We start from the raw sequence: 11725 nt of genomic DNA on the forward strand, positions 1-11725 counted from the left end.
AACTTAGAATTCCAACTGAATCTTCTTTGACTCCAAAGTCCATGTTTCTAAACACTGCACAGCAGTGTTTTTGTAAAAATACTCATCCTTTACATGTGATTTCACCTAATGATCAGTAGTGTTTTTTTATTTTTTAATCTTTATTTTTTTAATAGAAGAGATTAAAGTGAACATGGGACAAAGCTATGATTCTAGAGCCATATAGACTTGTAGTCATAGGTTTTTCAGCTGTCAGTGAGTCTCTTTGACCCTCATTGTCTCTGTCTGTTAAGGGTGTTGTCTGATAAGGGTGTTTATAAGTACTCTAGAGTTTTGGAGATAATCATATAGCACATTTTTCTGTACTTAACTAATATGTAGTATGTTTATACTTAGGTGGCAGTTTGTATAAAGGAAGCACTGGGACTTGTGGCCGCACCCTCTAAGAATAAAAAAAAGTGTTAACAATATGGAACTATCATGTATGTTACGTGAAGAAGAAGAAGAGCCAGAAGTACGGAAAAGGGAGGGAGAGACGAAACAAGTAGATGATGATGATGATGATGATGAAGTGATCTTGGTTGGAGTGGAACATGTAAATGAAGATGCTGACGTGGTCTTTGTTGGGATGACCTCAACTTCAAAACCAGTCGATTCAAACATACTGAACAGAGTTACCCCAGGTTCTTGTTCAAGGAGAAAATGGTATGGTCACTTCAGGAAAGGTAATGCTCACAGATTACAGCCTGTTAGTCACGTGACTCCTACATCAGAAGCAAAGACTGTCTTGCCAGTTTCTGACTCTGACTCAAGATCAACAGATAGTCCTATTATTATTGAACCTCCGTCTCAAGCTGATTATAAAAATATTTCGCCACAAATAGTGCCTAATAGCTTTTCGAAGGAGTTGTGTTCTTCTTTGATTACTTTCACAAGTTCATTGCAGCATCCAGTAGAAACAGCAGTTTCTGCAGGAGATATGACTAAAAGTCCTCATGTATCAAAGCGACTTTCCACTTGTGAAACAAATAGCAGAAATCCCAAAAGGCCTAAGCTCAGTGATGGCATTGTAGGGGAACATTCTTTAGGTTTTTCCCCGTCAGGTATTTTTCATACAGAGACCACTCAGCAAAGCACACCAGACCATGTCCATACCTCACTAAGCCATGTTCAGAATGGAGAACCTTGTCCAACACCTTTTCCAAAGGACAGTGTTCATTGCAAGCTTGTAAGACCGTTAGGGGGAAATGGACTGAGAAAAACTGATTTTCCAAGTTTAGCAAGTCGAAACAAGACCATTGATCCCATGAAGGAAATCTGATTGTGTTACTTCATGACTTCTACTCTGGAGAGCATATAGGAGTTGGGCAGCCAGAACCTAAGACCCACACAGCCTTTAAAATGCCTCAACTGCTTGAAAGTTCTAAAAAATGTCAAGTTTATGAATCACATGAAGCACCATTTGGAACTTGAGAGGCAGAGAGGTGACGGCTGGTAAAACCACACCACCTGCCAGCACTGCCTCCGCCAGTTTCCTACTCCCTTCCAGCTGCAGTGTCACATTGAAAGTGTCCACACGCCCCAGGAGCCCTCCACAGTCTGTCACATCTGTGAGTTGTCCTTTGAGACAGATCAGGTTCTCTTAGAGCACAAGAAAGACAATCATAAGCCTGGTGAAATGCCCTATGTATGCCAGGTTTGCAGTTACAGATCATCATTTTTTGCAGATGTGGATGCACATTTCAGAGCATACCATGGTAACACCAAGAATTTGCTTTGCCCATTTTGTCTCAAAATTTTTAAAACTGCAACAGCATACAGACGTCATCATCGAGGGCACTGGGAAAAGAGTTTTCATCAGTGTTGCAAATGTCGGCTACAGTTTTTAACTTCCAAAGAGGAAAGGGAGACACGGGGAAAGATGGCGGAGGAATAGGACGGGAAGATTACGTTCTCCGTCACAAATTCCTCAAAAGAACATTTCAACGCCGAGCAAACTCCACAAAACAACTTCTGTAGGCTGGCAGAGGACATCAGGCAACCAGAAAAGCAGACCATTGTCTTCAAAAACAGGTAGGAAAAAATATAAAAGACGAAAAAGGAGACAAAGGAGGTGGGGAGGGAGCTCCGTCCCGAGAAGGGAAGCCCGTCCCGGGAAGGGAATTTTTTAAGAAAGAGGTTTCCAAACACCAGGAAACACTCTCCCTGCCGAGTCTGTGGTGAGCCTTGGAAACACAGAGGGCAACATAACAGGAAGGAAAAATAGATAAATAATTAAAACCATCAGATTACAAGCCCACCAGTAACTCCCCCAGCGGAAAAGCAGCACAGACGCCTGCATCCGCCATTGGGAAGTGGGGGCAGGGCAGGGACGCGCGGGAGGCGCGGGCTGCAGAGCTTTGCAAGAATCGGGCAGGAACGCCCCACGCGCAACCAGAACGATCTAACTTGGGCTAGCAAACCAGACTGTGGGATAGCTACCACGCGAAAAGCTCGAACATAAGACACCACCAGGACTGAGCACAGAACAAAGGACGGAGCGGAAAAAGCCGGCTGCAGACCATTCCCCACCGGGGACAGGCAGCCAGAGCCGTAAGGACTGGAAAGGGGCAATTGCAGACCCGGAAAGACTTTACTTACCTAACTGCAAGCAGGCTCCTTTGCTAAGACTTCTGGGGGTGCTGGACAGTTACAGTCTGCCTCACGGGGTGCGCCAGCGGTCCACCCAGAGAGCTGAGCGGCAGCGGCGGAAAAGGTGACAAGCCGCGGCGATCGCGCTCGCCAAACTCCTGAGCTACTCGGTCCTGGGAAGGGCACAAAACGTAGTCCCAGCCGCATTTGTGCCTCTGAGGGCTGCCTGAGGGCCGAACCTGAGCGGCTTGGACCGGGGAAATGCACGCAGCCTAGGGCCGGCCCCAGATGGTTCCTGGCTGAGCATCTTAGAGCCGGAGCGGTTTGTGCGCCGCGAGAAAGGACAGGTCAAGTGGGGCAGAGATACTGTGTACACACGACAGTGCTATTTGTTTGCAGCATCCCCCCTCCCCACAGCGCGACTGAACTAGTGAGCCTAAAAGCCAGCAAACAGAAGAAGTTAAACAGAGGGAACCACCTTGGAAGTGAGCCCACACGGCCCTTAACATCAGAGAAGAGCCAGATATATTTTTAATTGTTTAATATTTTAAAAATCATTTTTTTTTGCTTTTTGCTTTTTTTTCCTTTTTTTTCCGAGCTTTTTTTTAATTGTTAAGTCTTCTATTTCTCCTCTAATTTTTATTTCTATAACCTAGTATTACTATTTTTTAAAAAAAAAGACTTTTTTTTTTTTTTTAAGGCAAACACCATATATACTCTTTGGATGGTTGTTGGTGGTTTTTTTTTGTTTGTTTGTTTGTTTTTTAATAATTCTTTTTTTTTTCTTTATTCCTTTTTCCTTCTGCTTTTCTTTAATATTGTATCTTTGAAAATCCAACCTCTACTCTAGATTTTTAATCTTTGCTCTTAGGTTTTTGTTGTCAATTTTGTACATTTAAAAACCCAAACTTCACTACCCAAGTTTACCTGAGAGCGAGATTACTGGCTTGACCACTCTCTCCTCCTCTGGACTCTCCTTTTTCTCCACCAGGTGGCCTCTGTCTCTTTTCTCCCCCATCTCTTCTCTATCCAACTCTGTGAATCTCTGTGTGTTCCAGACGGTGGAGAACACCTAAGGAACTGGTTACTGGCAGGATTTGTCTCTCTCCTACTCATTCCTCTCTCTTATCCTCCTGGTCACCTCTGTCTACTTCCTCCCTCTCCTCTTTCCCGTATAACTCTGTAAATACCTCTGAGCGGTCCAAACTATAGAGTGCACATAAGGAAGTGACTACTGGCTAGCTTGCTCTCTCCTCTATTGATCTCACCGCATCTCATTCCAGTTACCTCTAACTACCCCCTCCATCTTCTCTTCTGCTTGTAACTCAGTGAACCTCTCTGAGTGTCCCTCAATGGGGAGAAACTTTTCATCTTTAACCTAGATGTTTTATCATCGGTGCTGTATAGATGGAGAAGTATAGAGGCTGCTGTAAAAATAAAACTGAAAACCAGAAGCAGGAAGCTTAAACCCAAAGCCTGAAAACATTAGAGAACTCTTGAATTCAGGGAACATTAAGCAATAGGAGCTCATCAAATGCCTTCATACCTACACCGAAACCAAGCTCCACCCAAGGGCCAACAAGTTCCAAAACAAGACATACCACCCAAATTCTCCAGCAACACAGGAACACTCCCCTGAGCATCAATATACAGGCAGCTCAAAATTATCCCAAAACCTTTGATGTCTCATAACCCATTACGGGTCACTCCACTGCACTCCAGAGAGAAGAAACCCAGCTCCACCCACCAAAACTCCAACACAAGCCTCCCTAACCAGGAAACCTTGACAAGCCACTGATAGAACCCCACCCAAAGTGAGGAAGCTCCATAATAAAGAGAACTCCACAAATTATCAGAATATAAAAAGGCCACCCCAAACGCAGCAATATAACCAAGATGAAGAGACAGCGGAATACTCAGCAGGTAAAGGAACAGGAGAGTTGCCCACCAAACCAAACAAAAGAGGAAGAAGTAGGGAATCTACCGGAGAAGGAATTCCGAATATTGATAGTGAAAATGATCCAAAATCTTGAAATCAAAATGGAAACACAGATAAATAGCCTGGAGACAAGGATTGAGAAGATGCAAGAAAGGTTTAACAAGGACCTAGAAGAAATAAAAAAGAGTCAAAATATAATGAATAACACAATAAATGAGATCAGAAACTCTCTGGAGGCAACAAATAGTAGAATAACGGAGGCAGAAGATAGGATTAGTGAAATAGAAGATAGAATGGTAGAAATAAATGAATCAGAGAGGAAACAAGAAAAACGAATTAAAAGAAACGAGGACAATCTCAGAGACCTCCAGGACAATATGAAATGCTCCAACATTCGAATTATAGGAGTCCCAGAAGAAGAAGACAGAAAGAAAGACCATGAGAAAATCCTTGAGGAGATAATAGTTGAAAACTTCCCTAAAATGGGGAAGGAAATAATCACCCAAGTCCAAGAAACACAGAGAGTCCCAAATAGGATAAACCCAAGGCGAAACACCCCAAGACACATATTAATCAAATTAACAAAGATCAAACACAAAGAACAAATATTAAAAGCAGCAAGGGAAAAACAACAAATAACACACAAGGGGATTCCCATAAGGATAACAGCTGATCTGTCAATAGAAACTCTTCAGGCCAGGAGGGAATGGCAAGACATACTTAAAGTGATGAAAGACAATAACCTACAGCCCAGATTACTGTACCCAGCAAGGCTCTCATTCAAATACGAAGGAGAAATCAAAAGATTTACAGACAAGCAAAAGCTGAGAGAATTCAGCACCACCAAACCAGCTCTCCAACAAATTCTAAAGGATATCCTCTAGACAGGAAACACGAAAAGGGTGTATAAACCCGAACCCAAAACAATAAAGTAAATGGCAACGGGATCATACTTATCAATAATTACCTTAAACGTAAATGGGTTGAACGCCCCAACCAAAAGACAAAGACTGGCCGAATGGATACAAAAACAAGACCCCTCTATATGCTGCTTACAAGAGACCCACCTCAAAACAAGGGACACATACAGACTGAAAGTGAAGGGCTGGAAAAAGATATACCACGCGAATAGAGACCAAAAGAAAGCAGGAGTGGCAATACTCATATCCGATAAAATAGACTTTAAAACAAAGGCTGTGAAAAGAGACAAAGAAGGCCACTACATAATGATCAAAGGAACAATCCAAGAAGAAGATATAACAATTATAAATATATATGCACCCAATATAGGAGCACCACAATATGTAAGACAAATGCTAACAAGTATGAAAGGGGAAATCAACAATAACACAATAATAGTGGGAGACTTTAATACCCCACTCACACCTATGGACAGATCAACTAAACAGAAAATTAACAAAGAGACGCAAACTTTAAATGATACATTAGATCAGTTAGACCTAATTGATATCTATAGGACATTTCACCCCAAAACAACGAATTTCACCTTTTTTTCAAGTGCTCATGGAACCTTCTCCAGGATAGATCACATCCTGGGCCATAAATCCAAACATGATAAATTCAAGAAAATCGAAATCATTCCAACATCTTTTCTGACCATAATGCATTAAGATTAGATCTCAATTACAGGAGAAAAACTATTAAAAATGCCAACATATGGAGGTTGAACAACACACTTCTGAATAACCAACAAATCACAGAAGAAATCAAAAAAGAAATCAAAATATGCATAGAAACTAATGAAAATGAAAACACAACAACCCAAAACCTGTGGGACACTATAAAAGCAGTGCTAAGAGGAAAGTTCATAGCAATACAGGCATACCTCAAGAAACAAGAAAAAAGTCAAATAAACAACCTAACTCTACAACTAAAGCAACTAGAGAAGTAAGAGTTGGAGAACCCCAGAGTTAGTAGAAGGAAAGAAATTTTAAAAATTAGGGCAGAAATAAATGCAAAAGAAACCAAAGAGACCATAGCAAAAATCAACAAAGCCAAAAGCTGGTTCTTTGAAAGGATAAATAAAATTGACAGACCATTAGCCAGACTCATCAAGAAGCAAAGAGAGAAAAATCAAATCAATAAAATTAGAAATGAAAATGGAGAGATCACAACAGACAACACAGAAATACAAAGGATCATAAGAGACTACTATCAGCAGTTGTATACCAATAAAATGGACAACGCGGAAGAAATGGACAAATTCTTAGAAAAGTAGAATTTTCCAAAACTGAACCAGGAAGAAATAGAAAATCTTAACAGACCCATCACAAGCACGGAAATTGATACTGTAATCAGAAATCTTCCAGCAAACAAAAGCCCAGGTCCAGATGGCTTCACAGCTGAATTCTACCAAAAATTTCGAGAAGAGCTAACACCTATCCTCCTCAAACTCTTCCAGAAAATTGCAGAGGAAGGTAAACTTCCAAACTCATTCTATGAGGCCACCATCACCCTAATACCAAAACCTGACAAAGATGTCAAAAAAAAAGAAAACTACAGGCCAATATCTCTGATGAACATAGATGCAAAAATCCTCAACAAAATTCTAGCAATCAGAATCCAACAACACATTAAAAAGATCATACACCATGACCAAGTGGGCTTTATCCCAGGGATGCAAGGATTCTTCAATATCCGCAAATCAATCAATGTAATTCACCACATTAACAAATTGAAAAATAAAAACCATATGATTATCTCAATAGATGCAGAGAAGGCCTTTGACAAAATTCAACATCCATTTATGATAAAAACTCTCCAGAAAGCAGGAATAGAAGGAACATACCTCAACATAATAAAAGCTATCTATGACAAACCCACAGCAAACATTATCCTCAATGGTGAAAAAAGCATTTCCCCTAAAGTCAGGAACAAGACAAGGGTGTCCACTTTCACCGCTACTATTCAACATAGTTCTGGAAGTTTTGGCCACAGCGATCAGAGCAGAAAAAGAAATAAAAGGAATCCAAATTGGAAAAGAAGAAGTAAAACTCTCACTGTTTGCAGACGACATGATCCTCTACATGGAAAACCCTAAAGACTCCACCAGAAAATTACTAGAGCTAATCAATGAATATAGTAAAGTTGCAGGATATAAAATCAACACACAGAAATCCCTTGCATTCCTATACACGAATAATGAGAAAGTAGAAAAAGAAATTAAGGAAACAATTCCATTCACCATTGCAACGAAAAGAATAAAATACTTAGGAATATATCTACCTAAAGAAACTAAAGACCTATATATAGAAAACTATAAAACACTGATGAAAGAAATCAAAGAGGACACTAATAGATGGAGAAATATACCATGTTCATGGATTGGAAGAATCAATATAGTGAAAATGAGTATACTACCCAAAGCAATTTACAAATTCAATGCAATCCCTATCAAACTACCAGCCACATTTTTCACAGAACTAGAACAAATAATTTCAAGATTTGTATGGAAATGCAAAAAACCTCGAATAGCCAAAGCAATCTTGAGAAAGAAGAATGGAACTGGAGGAATCAACTTGCCTGACTTCAGGCTCTACTACAAAGCCACAGTCATCAAGACAGTCTATGTCTGACGCAGGATGCAGCATGCTTGGGGCTGGTGCATGGGGATGACCCAGAAAGATGTTATGGGGAGGGAGGTGGGAGGGGGGTTCATGTTTGGGAATGCATGTAAGAATTAAAGATTTTAAAATTTAAAAAAAAAAAAGATTAACTATATAAACTCATATGTAAAATAAAGAGGAACGTTCTATATATTTTAAAATCAAAATAAAATTTTACAGCTCTTAAAAAAATAAAAAAAAATAAAAAGTCTTGCAAATATTAAAAAAAAAAAAAGGAGGAAAGGGAGCACAAGACCCAGTGTCATCAAATGTTTAAGAAGCCTAAGCAGCTAGAAGGATTATCTCCTTAAACAAAAGTTGTTATTCAGGTATCACTGGAACCCCTTCAACCAGGATTGGTGGATGTAGCATCCATCAATGTGAACACATCTGATTCTGAATCATCACCCCCCAAATCTAAAAGTAGGAGGTCAGAAAAAGAAAAAAAAAAAGTTAATTCTACTTTCAGTAAGTCTGAAGCAAGTATTTCAGTCAAAGTTAAAAACCCCATTAAAAACAAAAAAAAATCAAATTATAGCATTATTCAATAATACCAAATATAGGGAAACCAATGGGTAATTTATGTGTTTTTGTTTAAAATACAGGAAGTACAGTTTTGCTGATTTGCATATTGAGATGTTATTTAAAAATCTATTATCTGTTTTTCATATAATTGTCTTAACGTAAAAAGAACGTGTGCATGTGTGTGAAAGAGAGAGAGAATGAGAGAAGTGGAGAAAGGAAAAGTAAGAACCTATTTTGGTATTTGATGTTACTTGTAAGTTCGAAAGCTCTGCTATACATATAATCTGTAGAGTGTTTTAGCAACGTAATTTTCAACTGTTTTCATGCGTTGAAGATCTCAGTATCAACTGTATAGCCAGATTTGAATGTCACTCTCTGAAGTGCCTCTTGTGCTGATCTAAGATAACCTGGCTCTGAAAGCGTGCAGTGGAGAAGTTGATGGAGAAGCTGTGATGTGAGTTTGCACAAGACACGGGATTTAATCAGTGGCTTTAATCAGTGGCTTCTTTTCCCAGCTGAGGAAGAGGCATACATTCACTCCAGGCATAGAGCCAAGGTAGAAGGAACATTGTCTCAGAGTGTTCTTACCTAGCCCAGGGACATCTCAAGGAAGCCAACCGTTAAAATGTCTGTGTTTGGTGAGAGACCCTTGCAAGCATCAGGCAGGCCCTGTGTATCATTGACTGCAGTTGGAGAGGCAGAGATAGTTAATAGAATGAGACCTGGTGTCTGTGGACCTTCTGTTGAGTGATCAAAAGGGGAATTTGATTCATTCCATCCCCTTTCCTGTAGTCACAATGAGGTAGTCATATCTGTGTCACACACAGTAGTAAAGCAAGTTAAAATTCCCAAAGGAAAAAGAGCCTTGATGTTCACTTTGATTTGTGCTGGACCCATAGTTTTAACTGAAAAGGATCAAACACAGGAAATCTGTTCAGTTTTTGAACTGGGCTAAATTGAGTTTTCTTACCTTTAAGCTACAATGGAGTTGTCCAAGAATAGTAAATATAGTGGATAAAAATAGTCCAGGGTGATTAAACCCTTTTTAGAACTTTTCCTTACCTTTTCCAGTTACATGTGTCTTACCCTAGTTGGACATGTGACGATTTCAGTTTTGTATCTTATCTTGCCTTGGACACAAATGTAGTACAGTTAACAGCTAATTCTTTGCGTGTGTACTTTCCCACTGTATCAAACCAATTGAGTTTCAGTCTTTCTTGACACAGTCTGATGTGCAAGAATGGTCTCATGTATTTCAGTAATTATCAGGTCATAGAGTTATCCTTCCTCTAATCTATCCAACCATCTAATCTGTGGTTATACTTGTGGAAACCTTTTTTCTTGCGGTCTCCAAGGGCTCTTTCACAGACCTGTGGGGTACCCTCTAAGTATTGGTTCCTGAACATCAGCGCACTTGGCTGCCTCCGTAGGTTCTTGGAGTTGAGTCTCCTCCTGGAGTTGAATGTCACCCCTTCTCCACTTCCACTTGTCCACTTTTGGACAACACTGATGGTTTTCCCCCATCAAATTCCATTTCTTCCCGATCCCAAGACTGCAAATGCTGTTCTTCTGGAAATGCTCTTCCCGCAGGCCTGCATGGCTTGTTACCTCCCTTGTTTGAGCTTCACCAATGCTGTTCAAATAACACAATCAAATCTCCAACCCCCTCTCTTTCCTCCTCCTCCTTAAAGGCACTTGAAGTCTCTATCCTCTTCTTCCCGCTCCAGCCTAAATTTCCTAAATTTTCACCAAAAAAAAAAAAAAAAAAAGGAAGAGATAATAACATCAGGGCTTTGCTTCTTAGAATTAACTTGAGTCAGTTTCCTTGCCTGCAAATCAAAGATAGTTAATAGTGAGTTGAGTTCTTTCAGGAGCTTCCTCTGTTTTTCTATTGATACCTCTATATTTTGTTCACACAAGACATGTTGTTTTCTTTACAAATACATTGAAGATCTGTCAAGATTACTATTTTGTTACTGCCCTTTGCGAATTTCCTTGTCTGCCTTGCTTGTTCTTTCAGGTAAAATTTATTATTTTATTAATGTTGCCAAAACATTGTAAGTAAAATTAGTACTTGTAAAATAATTTTTTTAAAAATTATTTCTGCTGTCTGTCTTTTTACAAATAACATGGCATATTTTAATTTTTTTAAATAATCGTATTGTGTTGGCCAGTTCTAAACATCTAAATAGTGATGTGTAAATGGGTGTTCTTGTTCTGAGTACCATCAAAAGCAATGAGTATCTGGCTTAATAAATTTCCGTTTCTGCTTTTAGATCTTGAAGAGAATTGTTTTATTGGATAGTTTACAACATTTGTTGAGACATTTACTATTCCTTCCTTCTGCTTTCCTTTCTTTTTCTTGCTTTCTTCCCTTGTCTCTCTTCCTCTTTCTTTCCTTCCTTTTCTTTTCCCAGGTTTTTGCTTGACTGGACCTTTCCTGAAAGAAAAGTTATTCCACTCAGAGTTGAATATTATCCTCTCAGAATCCCATTTCGTTTCTCATTTCTAGTATTGGAATTAACCTCCTTGTCCCCTTATTAGATTTGCCACAGTTGTATCAGTGTTTCTGATTTTCTTTTTCCAAGAAGCAGCTCTTGTTTTATTGTCCCAACAAGTTGTTTTCTATTTTTGTTTCAATTCATATATACTTTCTACATTCTTTAGGATTTCTTTTTCTTTATAACTTTGTATTTTAGAAGCTTTCTTTACAATTTTTTTTCTGTAAATATATTTGATTTACAATGTTGAATTTCAGATGTATATCACAGTGATTTATTTATGCAGATGCATATCTATTCTTTTGTAGATTCTATTCCATTATAGGTTATTACATGATACTGAGCATTTTTTTTTCCATAGATGGTTTAGGGATTGACCTATCTTTATTTAGCAATTTTGTCTGAATCCCAAATATGTTAATGTATACATGTGTTTTAATTAAAATTTCCTTCTCTAAGATTTTTGGCAAGTTGATTCCAAAGATTTCAGTATTTTTAGGCTGAATATTTTCATTTATAGTTTA

At 39.0% G+C, this 11725-nt stretch overlaps 1 pseudogene; it reads left to right on the forward strand.

The window, feature by feature from the left end:
* Positions 1-448: 448 nt before the first annotated feature.
* LOC138431449 (zinc finger protein 280B-like) lies at positions 449-10983 on the forward strand (annotated as a pseudogene).
* Positions 10984-11725: the final 742 nt, after the last annotated feature.

The sequence above is a fragment of the Ovis canadensis genome, chromosome Y (genome assembly GCF_042477335.2).
Source record: "Ovis canadensis isolate MfBH-ARS-UI-01 breed Bighorn chromosome Y, ARS-UI_OviCan_v2, whole genome shotgun sequence".
NCBI lineage: Eukaryota > Metazoa > Chordata > Mammalia > Artiodactyla > Bovidae > Ovis > Ovis canadensis.